This window comes from Panicum virgatum, chromosome 7K (genome assembly GCF_016808335.1).
Source record: "Panicum virgatum strain AP13 chromosome 7K, P.virgatum_v5, whole genome shotgun sequence".
Taxonomy (NCBI): Eukaryota; Viridiplantae; Streptophyta; class Magnoliopsida; order Poales; family Poaceae; genus Panicum; species Panicum virgatum.
The window spans coordinates 17992731-18013539 of NC_053142.1; the positions used below are offsets into that span (position 1 = coordinate 17992731).

Below are 20809 nucleotides of genomic sequence, written 5' to 3' on the forward strand. Positions count from 1 at the left end.
CTCAGGGGTCACTGGGATGCATTTGTGGAATACAAGTCTTCAGAGCTTGGGCTTCAGAAGGTGCAGAAAGCCAAAGACAACGCCTTGAAGAAAGTGTACCATCACACTCTAGGCCAAGGAGGTTACAAACTTGCAATACCCAAATGGGAGAAGATGGAGCAGGATCTGCTTGACAGAGGCATCTAACCTGCGACCATGAACTGGCCTGAAAGGTCAAGGACCTGGTTTTATGGTCACGGGGGAAGCTTGGACCCATTGACTGGTGACTGCATCTATGGGCCAAACATCCAGCGAGCAGCCCAGAGACTACAAGCAGCAGCCGAGGGAACATTCCAGCCAGATAGAGAGAGGGACGAGCTGACTTACGCCCTTGGGAATCCAGAGCATCCGGGCCGCACAAGAGGCAAAGGCGTGGTTCCGTGGAAGTATGGGTTCAGGGATTACATTGAATCATATAGAAGCCGGCAAAGAAGAAAGAATGATGAGCGGGAGCACTTGCGAAGGCTAGAGGAACGGCTCATGTCACACGATCAAAGACTGGAGGAAGAGGTTCAACGCCAAGTGGCCATAGCAATGAGCCAGCAACAGCAAGCGCAAACGGTGCCTCCAGAGCCTAATGTCGCAGCCGATCACCTGTCTCAGCGGAAAAGCAGCTGCGCTTCCATAGACGTCGCCATCGCTGAGCCAACGGGGATCCAGGCCGCAGTTGAAGCATCGGCCCCGCAGCGATTTCCAGTGGATGAGATCACCTAGCGGACACCTTGTGACCTGCAGACTGCCGTTAAGAACTTAATGTTCACTGTTGCGTACGGTACCGCCATGCCAACACAACCAGGCGACGTGTACCACGGGCAGCAAATTCCGCCTAGATACACAAGAGTTGGCGTGGAGCAGGTGTGCCAGGGTTGGGAGACGCTCGAGCTTGATATTCCTGGAGGCGATGGGGAGAGGACACTAGCAGAAGCCATTCATGGCTACATCCTATGGGATAAGCGCTACATTGTCCTAAAGTCGGATGATCAAACACCAAGACCGGCATCTCAGCATGCCTCTCCAAGACCGGCATCTCCGCAAAACTCCCCAAGGGCAGCACTGTCTCGGCAAGGTTCACTGGCACATTCTCCATCACCATCATCTCATGCGCCGATGAACACTCAAGCGTCACCGTCGCCTCCATGGTCACCCCCTCTGCCGCCGGCAAAGAAGCAGAAACGGCCGCCGGCAAAGAAGGTAGCTGCACCGGCTAAGGAGCCTCCAAAGAAGAAGGAAAAAGGAGAAGAAAACCAAGGAGGCTCCTATTAAACCCTGGGACATGAGCCTTGAAGAATGCGATCGGATAACTCAAGAAAGAGTTAATGAGCACTTCAAGCCGAAGCCGAAGCCGGAGCCCGAGAAAGTGATAAATCCGATAGATTTGAAATTTTTTAAGGGAATGTGTGAAGCAAATAAGAGAAAATTCATTCCGAGAGACCCCCCCTTCAGACTACGAACGCACAATTATCAAAACTACTGAGAAAAAGAAGAGACAATCAAAGTCGTCGTCGTCCGACATTCCACAGCTCGGAGCCCAAAAGAAACAATCAATAGAGCCTCTCGTAGTGGGACAGACGACACAAGAACAAGACTTTGTTACATTTTTGAAAGAATCAAACCTGACGGCAGCTCATATTGCAGGGGGGAAGATATTCCAAAGGCCGATGTGGTCGTCAAATGGACGTTTGAGATCGGCAAAACTTTTGTACCCCCCGAAGTAGTGTCTGTGCTTCCAACGCAAATGTATAAGCTGCACTAGCACTACATGCATGCGATGGCCGATTGCATCTTCATGCAGGGTGCAAAGATTAAAGATGACGATTTCTTACTGGGGGAGGCCATTATATGGATAAACTGGGAAGAAATTTACCAACTATTCCATCAGGAGACCCTCGACATCTCTATGGTCGGCTTGCGGGTTCTGTAAGTATTTTACTTTCCTTACGTATTATTTTGCATGATCTCAACATACTGATCTCTTGATTTATTCGGTATCATGTAGAATGGAGATACATACTTGCAGAAGAAAGGGATACTCTCGCCTCGGCTTCATCGACCCAATTACTTGTAATTGGAGGCTTCTACGTGACAATTCCGATGAGATATTCCAAAACTTGTTCAAGTACATAAGCGTTCATCACAACAAGCAAATGATATTGTTTCCTTACAACTTTGCGTGAGTGATTCCTTCCGTCTAACTCTTTCTATTCTGTAATCGAATTGTTTAAACCTTAACTACCAAGAACTGCCTCCGTATAATCTTGCAGTGAACACTGGTCCTAATTGTCATAATTCCCGAGAAGAGCCTACTCGTGGTTATGGACTCATTGAGGAGACCTCCAGAACAATACGAAAATCTTCTTAACATGATGAAAAAGTAATTCTACCACTACTCCGTCGATGACCGATAATTTGAATCACTTTGTTACTTGATTATAATTGTTCTAATCATGCACAGGATTTGGAAAGAATTCGCTAAAAATCATCCAGGCAAATTTGACAAGGAATTGAAGATCAAGACAGATTTTCCGGTACGCACTTGGATGATTCGTTGCACGATTCATTAGTTTTATTATATATTCATGTAAATACCTGATAATTTCTTTTCTCTTAAAGTGTATGAGGCAGAAACAAGGCACTGTATTGTGCGCATACTATGTATGCGAGAACATCCATGGTCTGGTAGGTCCTCCAAAGGGCTGGACAGATTGGGAGGAAGAAGTAAGTAAAAAACTTGTTAATATTTGAACTCGTATTTTAATTAGTCGAAATTAATTATCCCCTTTTTCCATAGGTCGAGGAGATGCGCGATAAACTCATACCGGAGGAAAAGATTATGGGGATTCAAGAACAATTCTCCGGATTTATTGTTGAGCAAGTCCTCGATCCAAAAGGCGAATTCTACTATGTAATTATGAACGAATATACCTATGTAATTAAGAACGAATATACCTATGCAAATATGATGGAGTATGTATGTATTATATATATAAGCACTGCAATAATATATATGTGTATATATATATATTTATATAATATTGGTCCTAGACATTTTCATATGTAAAGGAATTCACATGTATAGATATGTGTATACATATATATATATAAGTGAATTAATTTATATATGAAAACTATCTAGGACAAATATTATATAAGTAACTATATATATGTGTATATATTAGTGGAGATCATACACACTGAATTCCAATATATAAGTTTAATTGAAATGCAAAAGTATAATTGAAATAGAAAAAGAATTGAGAAAAGAAAAACATGAAAAAAAAGGACATTTTGTCCCGGTTGGTAACACCAACCGGGACAAAAGAGTGCGCTAGCCATGTGGGCGCTGGCAGCACCTTTTGTCCCGGTTGGTGTTACCAACCGGGACAAAAGGTCCTTTTTTATCCCGGTTGGCAGACCCGGGACAAAAGGGCACCCTTTTTGTGCCGGACTGGTGTTTCTGGTTAGGAAACCGGGACAACAGGGGTTTCCAACCGGAACAAATCAATGTTTTTGTAGTAGTGAGGAGTGGCTCACGTACGTTCTGGCAGGGTCTTCAGGAGCTAGTGCATGCGTGCGAGTGCGTTCTGGCAGGGTCTTCAGGAGCTAGTGCATGCGTGCGAGTGCCGAAGTGGCAGTTGCTAGGCGCTGCAGCTATGAAGCGCGATGTAGTCTCGTTCATTTGGGTTGAGCTAAGGGGAATAAGAAAAGTCAACATACAAATCGTTCGGTGGCCGAGGCGTTCGTCGCCGTATCTCGTGTTCTTGTGAAGATCCTCGGTTCCAACAGCAACGGCCTCCCTCCACCCCCTGCCGCACCTCTCCACCAGGCCGCGCGGTTGCCGCGGAGAAGGCCGTAGCCTGGCCGCCAGCTTCATCGGCACCGCGGCCTCGTGCCCGCCCGTCGCCGCCCGCGTCCTCCCCCGACTTGCCTCCGCCACAGCTTCTATGAACGCGTCGATCCGCCTCGCCATCTGGGACCCACTCGCCGCCGGCGACCGCGGTCATATCAACCTGCCCGCCCTAGCGATGCCGCGGCGCCCGAGGAGCAGGAACGCCGCGCTGGTGTGCAAGGACGACCCGGGAGGGCCCTTCCACGTCGTCCTCATGGGCACGGACGACCTCGCCACGCCGGCCATGTCCGTTGTGCACCTGCCTCCAGCGTCCCATAACCAGCGCATCGCGCTCAACCTGACGGAGGACGGCAACCTGGGGTTCGTGAGGATGGAGGCCGGCTTGACGTTCTTCTGCTCCGCCACGACCACATCCGTCGCACGGTAGCAGGTTGCTTTTCTTCTTCCTACCCCCTCTGCTCTGTTCTCGTCATGCGGCTGTTCTTTCGCACAACAGCTCACAATACTCAGCAATCACCTTGTCGATACCTTTACTAAACATGGCCCTGCGTTTTTCCCCCTAAATGTTAGGTCCTTGTTAAACTGTCTAGCTTAAGTGCATCCAGCCTGCTTTGAAAGTGTCTCCAAAGCAGTCATCAATGGCTTCCCCATCAGCATCATCCTCATGCATCTTCAGAAGTCTTTCAGGTATGTACCTATTTCATCTTGAGCCAGTACTTATAGTCTTCTACTTGGTCATTAATTTTTTTCTATGCTACTTGGTCATTACTTATAGTCTTCTTACCTTGGAGAGTTGGAATTGAATTGATTGATGATGCATTTTTCATACACGTAACTGCTACTATTTTTTTCCCTACCTTTGCAATATATATATATATTGCCCTATACCTAGGCGTAACAACAAAGAAGTCCTGTGAGGTAGCTTTTTTTCCTGACCTTTATGGTTGCTTCTTTATTTGGCAATCAGTGCTATTGAATTAAAAAGCTTGCAGCTTGCAAAAACATCTGGTTAATTGCACATCAACAATGTTTGAGTTATGTGATGCCCTTCTTCTTAGTCTTGCCCTGACTAACCAGTTAGTACATACAATTCGTGGTTTAATTAGTAAGAAAGATTGCAGATGAAGTCATTCACAGAATTTAGCTGATGATCCTTTGAAATCTGGAAGCATATATTCTCTTGCAAATTGTAAATGATTATGAATTGTGACTGACGGGCAGCAATATCTCTGACACTATAATAAACCTCTTTGTATCATTAGGTAGCCAAAGGCACTAGAGCTTGGTCTGATGTTTCTGTGACTATAAACACTACCTGCACATATTATTTGGTCTTAAATAATGTAGCATTGGCATGGAAACTTCTTATATTAAGTTTATATCACACATATTTCTGAACAGAATGAATTTACGGTTTTCAGAGATTTTCTTGTACCTGATTCACTGTCCAATTTTTAAAAATAATTAAGCCTCATTATCAGTGAACTGTACTTTTCGATGCCTTCTTGATTTCTTTGTTCACATGAATCATCTCTGCGCATGCTCATTGCTCTAAGACATGATATGCTTCAACTTATGAATAGTAATAAGTTGGAAGAGGTAGTTTGTTTGATCTCAGCAGTCTTTGCTGCTTCATGTCTGGTCTGTTGAATCCTGACAGCAGCAAGCACTGGCTGGTGAAGTTTGATTGTCAGTTTGTTTCTAAGTTGTAACATACTTTGTGAGGTTTTGTGTTTCCATGAATTCACATGGCTTGTGACTGCTAGGCAACTTCTGTGATCTCCAAGTTAACTGAGGAGAAAATTTCTGCTATTCAGCAAAACCAGAAATTGGGGCAAGAGCTGGTAAGTTCTCCAGGCATCTGATCGTCTGCGGCAACTGTGTAAGCTTCTGACTGTTCTCTGCCTGTCCTTTTTTCTTCTTCTTGATTGCCATTCGGGTAATTCTTGATGAGGGTACTTATAGTCTTCTACTTGGCCATTAATTAGTTTGTTTTTTTCTATGCTACTTGGTCATTACCTATTTCATCTTGATCCGGTACTTATAGTCTTCAACTTGGTTATTAATTAGTTTGTTTTATCTGTGCTACTTGGTCATTATTTATAGTATTCTTTCCTTGGAGAGTTGGAATTGAATTGATTAATGATGCATTTTCCATACACGTACAACCACCAAAATTCATAGGTCAGTAGTACCAAACTTGAATATCTATATACTTCTCTAAATGAACACAGATAGCGAGCACTTACAAAGAATAGCCAAAGACAAAAAAAAAGTGCCTTCAACTGAATATGCTAACTGGAGTAGGTCTGTAACACCTTTTGTTTGGTAATTTTTACTTAGGGTGTTTTAGTTGGTAAAAAAGTTTCTACAGTACCCGTTACATCGAATTTTCGGTCACATGTATGGAGCATTAAATACAGTTAAAAAAATAATTAATTATATAGTCTAACTTGAATAGCAGCTAATAATGCTCCATGCATGATCTACGCTAAGACTATTAGCTGCTACTATTTTTTCCCTTTTCCTTTGTAAAAAAAATATTATCCTGTACCTAGGCGGATCAATTTTTTTCCCTTTTCCTTTGTAGAAAAAATATTGCCCTGTACCTAGGCGGATCAATTTCCTTCGTCCTAACTCTGCACCTCTTTGTCTCCACCAAGGTCTCTGCCTACCACTTTTATTTTTATTTCTATAACGCCAGGACTTGCACAGTAAGTCCATGCCAGAACCAGACATAACTTTTTAGAATTCTGCGCCTCCACAGGTCCATCCATCAATAACAGTTAGCAAAACAGTTACCAATGGTCTTCTTGTCTTGTCATCTCCATTATGGACACGAGGAAACAAGGTAGCTGCTGCCAGGTTCATACACGAACCATGCCGCACGTATGATACAGTAACCTTACATATCCGGGGTCTTCTAACCGTACTTAAATACTACCTCATTGCTTTATTCCTCCACACCAAAAGATGCTTTTGACATCGTTGGAACTGCCGCTTACCATAGGTACTGAACTGACTACTTATTTGATGTAGTTTGCAGTATATGCAAAGCTATGCTTCCTATGCTAACAGACATCTCCCATGTTACATCTAATTGTAGGCGTTCAACGGCACGTCACAGCAGTCGTCCGACGGGCTTGCAGCTAATTATTAAGACATCTCCACCAAGGTTTAGCTGAAGTAGTGTTAGACCCACTTTTAGTTATGTCCGTTGAACCGAACATTTGTGATATTTGTGCTATGTAGTAGTACTTGCTATTTTAGTTGCCGTCATATCAGTGAATTGGCAACTTAGTTATCCTATTTCGATGTTTTCTTACTTTAGTTGAACAACCGTATGCTTTAATTCTTAATGCAAATCATCTGCGTGTTAAATATCCCTATCTCTACATTGCACATTCATATTGGTCAATCACTTAGAAGCTTTTATTATTATTTAACTAGTAGGTGTACGTGCCACACGCACGTGTTTAAAAATATATACTACCAATTGCAAATATTATAAATAGCAATATGAACAATGCAAATATTTATTATAAATAGCAATCCGAACAATATGAAAATTACAGTGCTTATTACAATGGGGCAAAAAGTTGGTTCATCTACTGATTGTCGTTCACATGGTTAGTCAACATTCTCTCACACATAAGCATGTAATCTTCAGAAATAAAATTTGAATAATCATGACGGCACACTGGGCATGTAGCCGATTGTCTGAACCATTTGATGATGCAATAGATGTGAAACCTATGGATACACTTCGGCAGGTATAACACGTCATCGCCTGATGAATCCAACTCCTCATTGCAAATTGACCATGCACACTTGGAGTTGAGGAAACCTTGTAACAATGCTGTGGTCTCGCAATACACAAATTGGATAGTCAGTTGCACGTGCCTGCCACATGCATGTGTTTAAAAAATAATTATATTTAAAAATAGAATGTATTTAGAGTATGACGAGTGCAAGAGAAATGAAAATAGAAAAAAAAACTTAATAACCAGAACAAAATATTCTTTTAGAGGATAAATTTTAAAATATGACAAGCGCGGATAACCTAATACGACGAGTACTGCAGCCGAATCTACACTGCTCTTGCTATGACCGAGAAGTAGCGCTCGTTTTCCTTGACCCCAAAATATTTCTTCTATGTATTCCTTTATCTTCTGTGTTTTTACTCAATGAAGACTGCAAGGTGCTTTTTTATGTATTTGTTAATTAAAACAAATATCGATAGGCAAATTACAGGCTAATGAATGGCAGTACCTCAGTATGAACTTTGGCAATATGACAAGCTAGACCCATCTTGGAGAAGTATCCATGGTTACTAAACAGACCTATAAAAATGTTAGCATAAAAAAGTTGGAAACTGATAGCTCACAATCCGCGTGGTAACCAACTGGCCTGGAACCAACAAGTAAACAACTGAATCAGGTAGCTTTTGCTCATTTTTTCTGAAGAGCAGTGAGACGGTTCACATGAGACAGTTCAGATAACATCTTTCATTGAAAGCATTTTTACAAATCATCCGCAACGACATTCATTTTGGTGCTTTTGCTGACCACACAGAGTCCAAGATCTCCAAGAATCCGGCTGTCCCATCCTCAATTGTAGGTAAGCTTTGACCCATTTCTTCAAAAAAAAAAAGCTTTGATCCCGAACAGTTTCTGTGCACGCTCTACAAGGCTGCACAAGAAATCAAAGGAACATATTATGTCGTGAAAGACTATTACATCCATTAAATTTGATTTCGCAAAAAAAATTGATGCCAAAAAATCGCATCACAATGACATCTATTTTCTACTCTCAGACGTAGAGTATCTTCAGAATAGGCAAGACATCCCCAGCATAGCAAATTCTATGAGAAGTGCAGCACTACATGTGTTGAGTCTTTAATGCATAGATTAGAACTTGCATCTTTAGGAACAAAGCATAAAGATTCAAGAACAAACTGTACCCTTGAAACAGCAAAGCTCTATTCTGAAAAACATGTGAAGGCACCATTTGACCTGTGTTTTCTTGAGAGGGGCTTCCACTGCAATCTGCCTGACCAAGGGATAAGAGTTGAACGAAGTTAAGGCAATTCAGTGCATGGGATAACAGCAGGGAAAATTTGGAAATTCAACAAACTGTAGCAGACGTAGATGGCTCCCCTTGTGTTGAAGGCGATTCCCTCATGTTTGGTATGGTTATCCAGAGGAGAAATCTGCTAGCAATGCTCCCATTTGTCAGGACATTCAATGTGCAACCAAGCAATGAAGCTGCTTAAGTAGAGTAACAGGAAAAATATGGTGGAGCTACTGACAGATCAGAAGATGTGACAATAGAACTGAGAAGGAAACACAACTGAAGAGCAAGTTATATTGACGCATAAAGGAATATGAGAAAATAATTACCAAAAATATAATCTTAATGCTGCAGATTATATTGACGGCATGATGTAGGGGAAATGTATTTTAAAAAAAATAATAATAGAAGCATAGTCATGTACCTTACTACCTTATGGTTGTTTATCTTCACCAAACACCAAGCGGACCAGCTAGTTCTATCAGAAATTGTCGTTCTCACCTTTTGCCAAAGCATAGTTATGTGTCATTTCTGCAAGTTAAATTCCAGGAACCTATATAATAAAGAATCCATTATCAATTCAAGTTTAGACTCGATAAAATGTTAATTATAGGAAGATATCAGTTTTGTTAATTTGTTTACCTTATTCTTAACCATCCACATTATCAAAAAACTTTCTACAATTTTGGGAAAAATTAAAAAATATTGACCATAACACCACATATGCATCATATAATCTTAGATAATAAATATTTTAAATATAAATATTCATATACTTGCTTAGCAAACTACAAGAGATCTGGCACAGATAATTAGCAGGGTAATTCAAAAAAAGAGCTAGCTGCAGTTACACTGAATCGATAAATAGAATTGCAGTGCAGAGGTCAACAGAAATGAACGCGCATCACATGATATAGAGGTGAAGTTGCTGAAAATTTCAGAGCCCAGCAGGACATGAATAGCAGACCCAGCACTGCATCAATCTACCAAAACTCGATGTAAACAACTCCTATTCACAGGACATTTAAACCACAAGCTCCTCTCAAGAAGGGAGTTAAGGCCATTACGAGAGCGAACACACAGCGACCTTATTACGTTTCCGTTTGCAGTGCTGATGCATAAACCAAACACCAAGGACAGACATAATAGAATCAATGCATAAGAGGAATTTCGTTGACCATATTATGCCTAAAAGAAAACATTCTCTCATCAGGTCTGCTGGACTTCAACACAATGGTAAATGGCCCTGTAAATTGATAATGGCATATCTTATAAATAATCAATCATGGTCTCATGGACACTATATGAATCCTCAAGCTTTGCACAATTTATTGGCAGATCAAGGCTAGTGAAAAACTATCTATCTTTTGCAACAAATACCTTCAAACACTTACTATTTACAGATGATTATATTAATCACTTATTGACCCAGGAACTGAAAGAGAATCAAGCAGAAATAGAAACTTACAATATCTTCCATTGTCTAATGAAGCTAGTGAAAGGCATATAACCATGTAGGCCATTGCTTCAACCTGTCATTGCTTCAAGAACATCCACAGTATACTAAATAAGCTTGATAAGGTTATGTTGAGCACTTCTGAAAAAGAACCCGAAGAAAAAGATGATCCTATCTGAATGAAAGTTTCTTTTTTACCCATCGTTAGCATAGAAAAATATGATCCTATCATTGGTATGTTGGATTGATCTCCTTCCTAATAGACCCAACGCCTTAATCCGCGTCCTGATCGGGGGCGCCCAACCCTTAATGGTTGGTGGGCCCCCGCTGCACAGCGCCAAAATAAAAAGGGGGTGAGGGGCCGGGGCACACTACACGAGGTTCGTCGCGCCGCCAGCACCCTCACTCACATTCCCTAACCCTAGCCGATCTAGAGAGAGGCGCTGGAGCAGTGGGAAGTCTCACCGCCGCCACCATCAACCCTAGTTCGTCGGCGGCGGCGCCTTCGTCCACGACAACGCCGCCACGACTGTGCAGCTGCTGTATATCTCGCCGCTGCCCTAGAGCATATCTTCATCAGCGAACCTGTGATGGCCGCCTCAAGCTCCTCCGGTGGTGATGGTCTCTCTCTCCCTCTCTCTGTACTCTAATGCACTCTCTGTGTTCTAGACCTAGGAACTCTTTTGCACTTGTGAAAAAGAAAAGATGGAAATACCCCTCTTGATCCATGTCTAGTCGATCCTAGAACCCTAACTGATGTTAACAATGGTATCAGTCGTCATGCTAGTGCATAGATCCAGTAGGGGCAAAGACGGATTCGTCTGTGAATCGAAAGAAATCGAAGGAAAATAAAGAACTCGATGCAAATCGAAAAGAACAGAGAGAATCGATTGCAAACCGAACTCAAAAGTGCAACCCTAACCCTAGAGGTGAAAGGGCGCGGGGCCTACCTGGTCCGCGTGTCACTGCCGCTGCCGGTGCGCGGGACGCGTTTGCGCCGCCGCTCGCCGGACATCTCGGCACAGAGATGCCGCCGACTTGCCGCTCCGGGACGCCGGGGGTCGCGCATGCGGGGCTCGAAGGCCTGGCTCCGTCCACAGCTAGCTCGACGGTGGCGCGCTCACTCTCTGGCGAGCGCGCGCGCCGGCGAGCAAGCCGCGGCGGCGCCGTCCCGCCCGCTCCGCCAGGCCGTCGCCTCCACTCCGTGGTTGCCGCCGCTCACGAGGAGAGTGAAGGGGGGGAGGAGAATGACCTAGGGTTTGATGGCGAACGGCGTCGCCGGGGGTTTTGATCCCGCAGAAGAGGCGGACGGCCGTCGGATCTGATCCGACGGCTGTGAGAGCTCCGCGGCGTCCGGGGCCGAATGAGGCCCAGGCGGGCGAGAGCGATGGGCCGGCTTGGTGGCCCACCCGTTGGCTGTCGGGCCGAAGGCCTGGCGCGGCGCGTCGCGGGCCGTTTTTGGCGTTGGGCCACTTGAACAGTAAAAGATTTAATCTTTTTTTTCCTTTTTTCAGAAGCATTTTTTGAATGGTTATGATTCTAATTTAATCTCTATTCAATTTTGCACCAACGTGTTTATTGTTTAGAGATAAAAGTTTATAGTTTTGCTTCTGGAAATAGAAATTTCTACATGTTTCCGCTGCTAAGTTTATATAGTTGCTTTTATACTTTAATTCGAACCAACGAGACAATTAAAGTTTAAGAGCATGGTTAAAAGGTTATTTTTTTGAGGATTATGGTATTGTTAATTTTCTGACCAATGTTGTTAATTACAATACTGTAATTTTATAGTTCTTGTGCATTTATTTCTATTTCTGCCCAACGGTGATATAGATTTAATTGCATAAACAGTTGTATGTTCTATTTTGACCAACGTTGGAATTTTACATGCAATTATTGTTATTATGTTCTCACTATTTTTTGAAATTTTCAGCGGGGATGAACTTGATGGGATTCATCAGTCACATCCCGACTCTAAAAGGAGACAACTATGGCGAATGGATCAAGAAGGTTGATCTTGCTTTCGTCTGTGGAGAAGTGGATGAGATTATCACCACTCCAAAGCCCACTGAGCCACCGGCTCCAGTGAGAGGAGATTCTGACACTGATGCTGAGTGGCAGAAAAAGCAAAGGGACTATGCTCCCTTACAGATGGCTTATGATCTCGAAAAGACAAAGTGGAATAACGCCAACAAGAAATGTGTGGCAGTTATAAAGAACACAATTGATCCTAACATTTTGGGTTCAATTGGAGAGTGTGATTCAGCTGCTGAGTACCTTGCAAAGATAAAGAATCAGTTTACTGGTTCTTCAAAGACTTATGCTACACAGATCATAGAGCAGTTGATCACAAAGAGGTACTATGGCAATGCCGGTACAATAAGAGATCATATCATGGGGATGTGCGCTTTGAACTCCAAGCTAAAACCAATGGACTTGGATCTTAAAGAAGAGTTTATGGTGCACTTGGTATTTGCTTCTCTGCCAAAAGAGTTTGCAACATTCGTTGTAAGCTATAACTCACAGCCAGAGAAGTGGAACATGGAAAAGGCAATCGCCATGTGTGCACAAGAGGAAGATAGACTCAAGAAACAGAATGGTGGGTCTGTCAATTTTGTGCATAATAACAAGAAAAGGTCTTTCCATGCTGCTTCTTCCTCTAAAGCTAAAGACAAAGCCCCTATGCCACAAAAGTATCAGCAATAGCGTCAGCAACAGCGCACTCCAGCTCAAGATGAGTGTTTCCACTGTTTGACAAGGGGCATCGTAAAGCAGATTGTCCCGCTTATTTAAAAATGATAATGGCAAAGAATGGTGAGAATGTAATTTCATTTGTTAATGAATCCCTGTATTTAAAGTTTTCTAAATCTACTTGGTGGGTTGATTCTGGTGCAACTGTGCATGTTGCAAATTCTTTACAGGGATTCCGTTCGACAAGGACTATGCTAAGAAGCGAAAGACAAATTAAAGTCGCGAACGGAGTACAAGCAGATGTGGAAGCTGTTGGCGATGTCTCCCTCGAGCTAGTTAATGGTTTCATGCTTGTATTAAAAGATGTTTTATTTGTTCCTTCGCTTCAAAGAAACTTGATCAGTGTATCACGCTTAGACACAGATGGTTTTGGTTGTCATTTTGCGAATGGCAAATGTGAACTATGGTTTGATAATAATTGTATTGGTGATGCTGTCCTTTACAATGATCTTTATTTATTATCTATGCGTGATAAAGTGCATTCTGTATGTAATGTGAATGTGAATGAATCTTTGTCAGAGAAAGAAACAAAGAAAAGAAAGAGAACTCAAGTTACTTCATCGAAATTATGGCACTGTCATTTAGGCCATATTTCGAGGGGAGAATTGAAAGATTAGTGAAAAGTGAAATTCTTCCACAGCTAGAGTTCTCTGATTTTGAACAATGCGTTGAATGCATTAAAGGAAAATTTCTAAAGCAAATTAAAAAGGGTGCCAAACGAAGTGCAGGAACGTTAGAAATAATTCACACTGATATATGTGGACCGTTTCCTGTGAAAAGTGTGGATGGCTATGATTCGTTCATAACATTCACAGACGATTACTCCCTCTATAGTTACATTTATCCAATTAAAGAAAGATCTGAAGCATTGGATAAATTTAAAATATTCAAAGCTGAGGTTGAAAATCAGCTTGACAAAAGAATTAAAATAGTAAGATCAGACCGTGGAGGGGAGTACTACGGTCGACATACCCCTTATGGACAAGTTCCTGGACCTTTTGCGAGGTTTTTACAGGAAAATGGTATAGTTGCCCAATACTCTACACCGGGGGAGCCTCAGCAAAATGGAGTACCTGAAAGGCGCAACCGTACACTAATGGATATGGTGCGCAGTATGATGAGTTATTCCTCATTGCCATTGAGTCTGTGGATGGAGGCGTTGAAAACCGCCATCCATATTCTCAACAGAGTGCCAAGCAAATCGGTGCCCAAAACGCCGTATGAGCTATGGACAGGAAGAGAACCCTCACTGACTCACCTACGGGTCTGGGGGAGCCCAGCTGAGGCTAAAGTGTTTAATCCAAATATTGGAAAACTGGATCCCAAAACTGTAAGCTGCCATTTTATAGGCTATCCTGAAAAGTCGAAAGGTTTTCGTTTCTACTGCCCAGACAGACATACAAAGTTTGTAGAAACAAGACATGTTGTTTTTCTAGAAAGTGAAATGATCAGGGGGAGCATGGTACCTAGAGAAATTGACCTTGAGGAGAAGCGGGTGTATGTGCCTACTCCTATGATTCAAGAGCCATTTTTCTCACTACCTGTTGATGCTGCACCAAAAGTTCGTGAAATAGTGACGTCAGTACCTTCTTCGGTTGTTGCTGCACCAACTATTCCAGTTATTACGGTGTCAACACCTGTCGCAACTCCACCCATACCAACAGTGAGCGAAGGTTTGGAACCTGTCATCCAGGAACCGCCTAAACCCGCAGTTGGACATGAAGAAGAGATGCTACAGCCCCCTATGGAAAATGTGCCTGAAGTTGAGGCACAAAATGTGCCACAAGCAGTGGCCCTTAGAAGGTCACAAAGAGAAAGAAGGTCGGCTATTTCTAGCGACTATGAAGTTTATAATACAGAAGATGTTCATATGGAGGGTGATCCCGCTTCATATGAAGAAGCCATGAGAAGTATTCACTCATCCAAATGGCTGGAAGCTATGAAAGATGAGATGAAATCAATGAGTTCCAATGGTGTTTGGGACTTAGAGGAAATTCCTAAAGGAGCCAAAACAGTAGGCTGTAAATGGGTTTACAAGATAAAACATGACTCCAAAGGGAATGTAGAAAGGTTCAAAGCACGACTCGTGGCAAAAGGCTTTATGCAAAGAGAAGGGATAGACTATAACGAAACTTTTTCTCCGGTTTCGTGTAAAGATTCCTTCAGAATTATAATGGCATTGGTGGCACATTCAGATGGATGTAAAGACGGCATTCCTTAACGGGGATTTGTATGAAAATGTTTACATGGCACAACCAAAAGGTTTTGTCGTGAAAGGAAAAGAACATATGGGGTGTCGCTTAAAGAAATCCATTTATGGATTAAAGCAAGCCTCTAGGCAGTGGTATTTAAAGTTTGATGAAACCATAAGAAAATTTGGTTTTAAAGAAAATGAGGAGGACAATTGCATTTATACAAAGTTCAAAAGTGGAAAATTTATTTTCCTGATCCTATATGTGGATGACATTCTACTTGCTAGTAGTGATGTTGGTCTGCTACTGGAGACAAAGAAATTCTTGTCCTCAAATTTTGATATGAAAGATCTCGGTGAAGCTTCATTTGTTTTGGGAATTGAAATTCACCGAGATAGAACAAAGGGGGTATTAGGACTGTCACAAAAGACATACTTAGAAAAAGTTCTAAAAAAATACAGTATGCATATGTGCAAGCCTTCACCTGCTCCAATAGTCAAGGGCAATAGATTTGGGAAATTTCAATGTCCCAGGAACCAGTATGAGATTGATCAAATGAAAGCGGTTCCATATGCTTCAGCTGTAGGAAGCATACAGTATGCTCAAGTTTGTACACGCCCAGACTTAGCTTTTGTTACCGGGATACTTGGCAGATATCAAAGTAATCCAGGACAGGCACACTGGATTATGGTAAAGAAAGCATTACGTTATGTGCAAGGCACAAAAGGCCTCATGCTAACATACAGAAAATCCGATTCCCTAGAGATAGAAGGGTACTCAGATGCGGATTTTGCGGGGGACATCAATGACCGAAAGTCCACGTCCGGTTATGTGTTCACACTCGCAGGGGGAGCTATATCGTGGAAAAGCTCCAAACAAAGCGTCACTGCGTCATCGACGATGTACGCTGAATTTGTAGCATGTTATGAGGCCTCAGGGCAGGTTGAATTGTTAAAGAAATTTATACCCGGTTTAAGAGTGGTAGACAGCATTCAAAGACCACTCAGAATGTACTGCGACAATGAACCAGCAGTGTTTTATGCTCACAACAATAAGTCAAGTGGTGCTGCCAAACACATTGACATAAAGTTTTATGTTGTGAAGGAGAAAATCCAGAATCACTCTATTACACTCGAGCATATAAGTACAAAGAAAATGCTTGCGGATCCGCTAACTAAAGGCTTACCACCCAATGTGTTCATGGAACACATAGCCGGCATGGGTTTAAGGGAAAGCCTGTGATTTCTGGAGAATAAAAAGGGCCCAAAAGATAAAGAATTTGTTTCAAAACAGTGATGTGTATGGTAGCTGTTGAGTCTATCGGTCTTGGACCGTGACGATAAAGCATGCTCTATTTATCAATCTGTGATGGAACAACTAAAGGAAAAGTTTCATGTTAAAGTATAAAGTTAAAGTACAAAGTGAGATCAAGGGGGAGAATGTTGGATTGATCTCCTTCCTAATAGACCCAATGGTCTATTAGGGCCTTAATCCGCGCCCTGATCGGGGGCGCCCAACCCTTAATGGTTGGTGGGCCCCCGCTGCACAGCGCCAAAATAAAAAGGGGGTGAGGGGCCGGGGCACACTATACGAGGTTCGTCGCGCCGCCAGCACCCTCACTCACATTCCCTAACCCTAGCCGATCTAGAGAGAGGCGCTGGAGCAGTGGGAAGTCTCACCGCCGCCACCATCAACCCTGGTTCGTCGTCGTCGGCGCCTTCGTCCACGACAACGCCGCCACGACTGTGCAGCTGCTGCATCTCTCGCCGCTGCCCTAGAGCAGATCTTCATCAGCGAACCTGTGATGGCCGCCTCAAGCTCCTCCGGTGGTGATGGTCTCTCTCCCTCTCTCTGTACTCTATTGCACTCTCTGTGTTCTAGACCTAGGAACTCTTTTGCACTTGTGAAAAAGGAAAGATGGAAATACCCCTCTTGATCCATGTCTAGTCGATCCTAGAACCCTAACTGATGTTAACATGGTAAACTGAAATGCACATCCTAAAATCAGTAAAACTTATTGCTTAAAAAATAAATTTCATGTTTCACGCATTGTCACTGATAATATGTACTACACTCAAATGATAGAAAGACGATGTGAATTTCCTTAAGAAATAGAAACCAGCCATTACAGATTATAGATAATAAGTACCAATGGGTTCTTAATGAAGTGTCTATCAAGGCGAACCAAACCACCTAGGTAACCTCAAGATAACCTCCTTTTGTTACCCCAACCTCAAGATAACCTCCTTTGGTTACCTGCGAATTAAACAAGAAGCAAATACTGTCACTAATTGATCATAATGTGTACCACAGCCTAACACACAGTAAAAGAAAACTTTTGTTCCTGAATAATACATACATCACTGGTTAAACAGGAACGTGCTGTCATATCAAAATTGCAACACAGGATGTAAGGTACTCCCAAATCAGTAAGCTGTCCAGGCTTGATACCTTGGGCTTCATCCATGAGCAATAAAGAGTCATAAAAAGACAAGCTAAAGAAATTAAACAACTTAATGCTCTAAATGGGCTTAATGCCTCCCTAGTAAATTATGATGATTTGTTGTGCAAATTCAAATTGCTTAGCAAGGAGCATAAAAAGCTCAAGTTAAGCATTGACAGCATTAAGAATAAAACTAATGACTCTTTGAAAAAAAAGCAATATATCTCTTGTGCAATTTCTATCTCTAAGGTAGATGCTTTAACTTCTTGCATTGATTTAATTGATGAATCTTTCTCTAACCCTTGTAATGAGAAATGCTTTGAGAATATGGTTATAGAATCATGTGATGATCCCATTGCCAAAGAAAATAATGAGCTCAAGCATGAAGTAGAAAGGCTCATGAAGGACTTGTGTAGATTAAAGGGCAAGAGCATTGAGAGAAATGTCTTCATTATGTAAGTGTGATAGTTATCCTCAAGACGACCAATTCTGGTGAAACCTAGAACACTGGTCTGTGTGACCTCGCTACCCTTCAGTCTGTTTGCAACCCGCATACTCGAGTGCTCTCATGTGTGTTGGCCAAAATTTACGTCAACTGTTTCCGAAAGTTTTCAGCGCTAAGCGTTACCCAATCGAAAGAATTTCTGTTTCAGTTTTCCTAACTTGCTGCAAGAGTTGTACAGAGAACATTCATATTCCTTTCAGCTGCCGGCTGGCGTGGTGTGACACCCCAGGTGTTTAAAAGATAAGCAAGAAGGATTAAACAAGGTCTTATGCATAAATAAGCTAAGAAAATTTAAAATAAGAGCATGTATGTATGTGTGTATGTGTGCAATTATGGGGTACATTTGTAAAATTGTATAATCACCCCAATGTGAAATAACAATCAAAATGCATCAACACACATCATACGAGATGCTTTATAAATTTACAAGAATAATCAAATTCCAATTAAATGAGATCACATGAAATGACGATTTAATTCAAAAATTAATAAACAGGTGTTGAAAATAACTTTTAAACTATTGCTTAAATGAACTTATGCCTAAAACCAAAGTTATAGGTTTTCAAATGATGAACAACTTTTGTATTCAAAGTTTTTCGAGTTGCCACACAAAAATAGAAGAAAAATTTGAATTCCGAAGCATATGGGACAATTTTCAAACACACTCAAGTTTCAAATTTTAACTTTTAAACGAAGTTTCAAATGAAAAACTGCCTGAAATGAAAGTTGTAGAATTTTGAATTTTGAACAACTTTTGTTTTCAACCCCTGGCTAGCGTCGGGGCGAGTGGGTACAGATGTATAACCCCTGCAGGGTGAAAACTATACGTATAGCCGCGTACTCAGTCATGTGCATTCCTACTCTTTTGTTACTTCATCTAGTTTAGTGTGCCTTGATACTTTTCTACCTCCCTCTAGTACCACTTTTCCTGATTGGATAGCAGCTGAGTCCTGCAGGGTGAAAACTATACGTATAGCCGCGTACCCAGTCATGTACATTCCTACTCTTTTGTTACTTCATCTAGTTTAGTGTGCCTTGATACTTTTCTACCTCCCTCTAGTACCACTTTTCCTGATTGGATAGCAGCTGAGGTGCAGGGAGCAGGAGTTCCTGCACCGACCTGGGATGGGCTTTTGAGAGTGGAAGTCACCCAGTGCCAGTATGGCTCGTGTCGGGGAGTATGGATGACATATATATATACATATATATATATGCTTGCTGCATGCATAGAAAACTCCAGCCTGTCCATTGGCTACTTTTATACTTTATTGCATCCACTTAAAACTCGCATACAGAGGGTGACGTGAACCTATCACGTCCTTGGGGATAGTCTGGTAGATGCAGGATTTGACTCGTGGATCAAGCCCGAAGATGAAGGATGAAGCCAAGGACGGTTCGTGCTACGCTTGAGTTCTGCCTGTGGAGAGGAGACATCAGGACGAAGGATGCTAGAAGATTAGCTACCGCTTCCGACTTCAGTTTTCTTTCCATTAGCCCAAGGGACTTGTACTCTGATTTTCGTACCACAACCCTCTAGGTTATGTAATAAATAAACCCATGTAATGATTTTTCAATGTTGTATGTCTGTGATATCTAATTGAAATGAGTTCTGTATGTGATAGCTACTGATCCAAGGACTATCACGATGATATAGGAATTCGGGTTCTCCTTTCGGAAACCTAGGTCGTTTCACGCAGTGTGTGGTAGTGGTGGTTAAGCGTTTGAACGTAATAACTACATGCCAAGAATATGGTAATTGGAAAGCTTAAGTACTTGATTGCACCGAGGCCGGAATATACTCCCCATGATGGTGGTACATCCGGGTACCTCCCAGCCGAGTAGTTATCTCCCGACTGGTTACCTACTCGGCTAGGACCACTCTACACGACTACCCAGTGGACAGGCACTCGGATAGACGTCGGAAGGTTCCTCCGAGGATTAGGATCAAGGCGCGGATATGAATTCTGGATATCTAGGGATCTCAACCGACCTGATTCCATGTAACAACCCGAGTAGATATCTTCCCTTACTTGTAAAGGCGCCGTAGGGGGACCCATAGAACGCATCTACATCATCCATTATCGTCAAGTTCATACAATACACACAACACAGGACGTAGGGTATTACACTCCCGAGCGGCCCGAACCTATCTAAACCCTAGCGTCATCTCGCAACCATCTAGTTCTTGGCTCCGGAATCCCCCCTTCACCGACAAATCTACCGTCGGGCATACCCCTAGTGGACTAGCCGGATAAGCAATCCGACAGTTGATGCGCCAGGTAGGGGAGATTTCTCAAGAGTCCTTATGGCGAGCTCGATGGCATCAAGATCTGGCGTCTTCTTCTCCGCCAACATCAGCATCTAGATGGAGGCCGCCGCCGCATTCGCCTTCACCTTCGGTAGTTTCCCGGAAACTACGGTTCCCCGGAACCCGCCCACCAGCCCCTCGATCACCGAGAGCGGCAACTCTACAAGCGTCAGATCCAATCTGACGGTGCAGAGC

General features: G+C 42.6%; 2 long non-coding RNA genes across 8 annotated transcripts; one reads left to right on the forward strand and one right to left on the reverse strand.

Moving 5' to 3' along the window:
- The first annotated feature begins 3757 nt into the window (after positions 1-3757).
- Positions 3758-7269, forward strand: LOC120640411. Of its 3 annotated transcripts, XR_005661762.1 has the most exons (6): positions 3762-4316; positions 4457-4573; positions 5653-5768; positions 6477-6549; positions 6654-6896; positions 6993-7269. It is a non-coding gene; the product is annotated as an uncharacterized LOC120640411 (long non-coding RNA). The 3 variants fall into 3 exon arrangements; XR_005661761.1 differs by having other exon boundaries at positions 3758-4316; positions 6477-6896; XR_005661760.1 differs by lacking the exons at positions 6477-6549; positions 6654-6896; positions 6993-7269 and having other exon boundaries at positions 3804-4316; positions 5653-6161.
- A 178-nt stretch (positions 7270-7447) lies between these two features.
- LOC120640412 lies at positions 7448-10646 on the reverse strand. 5 transcript variants are annotated; one of them, XR_005661764.1, is made up of 5 exons: positions 9602-10646; positions 8850-9512; positions 8159-8578; positions 7950-8058; positions 7448-7789 (listed from the first exon to the last, which is right to left on the reverse strand). It is a non-coding gene; the product is annotated as an uncharacterized LOC120640412 (long non-coding RNA). The 5 variants fall into 5 exon arrangements; XR_005661766.1 differs by having other exon boundaries at positions 7448-7745; positions 7950-8080; XR_005661763.1 differs by having other exon boundaries at positions 7950-8080.
- Between the last annotated feature and the right edge of the window lie 10163 nt (positions 10647-20809).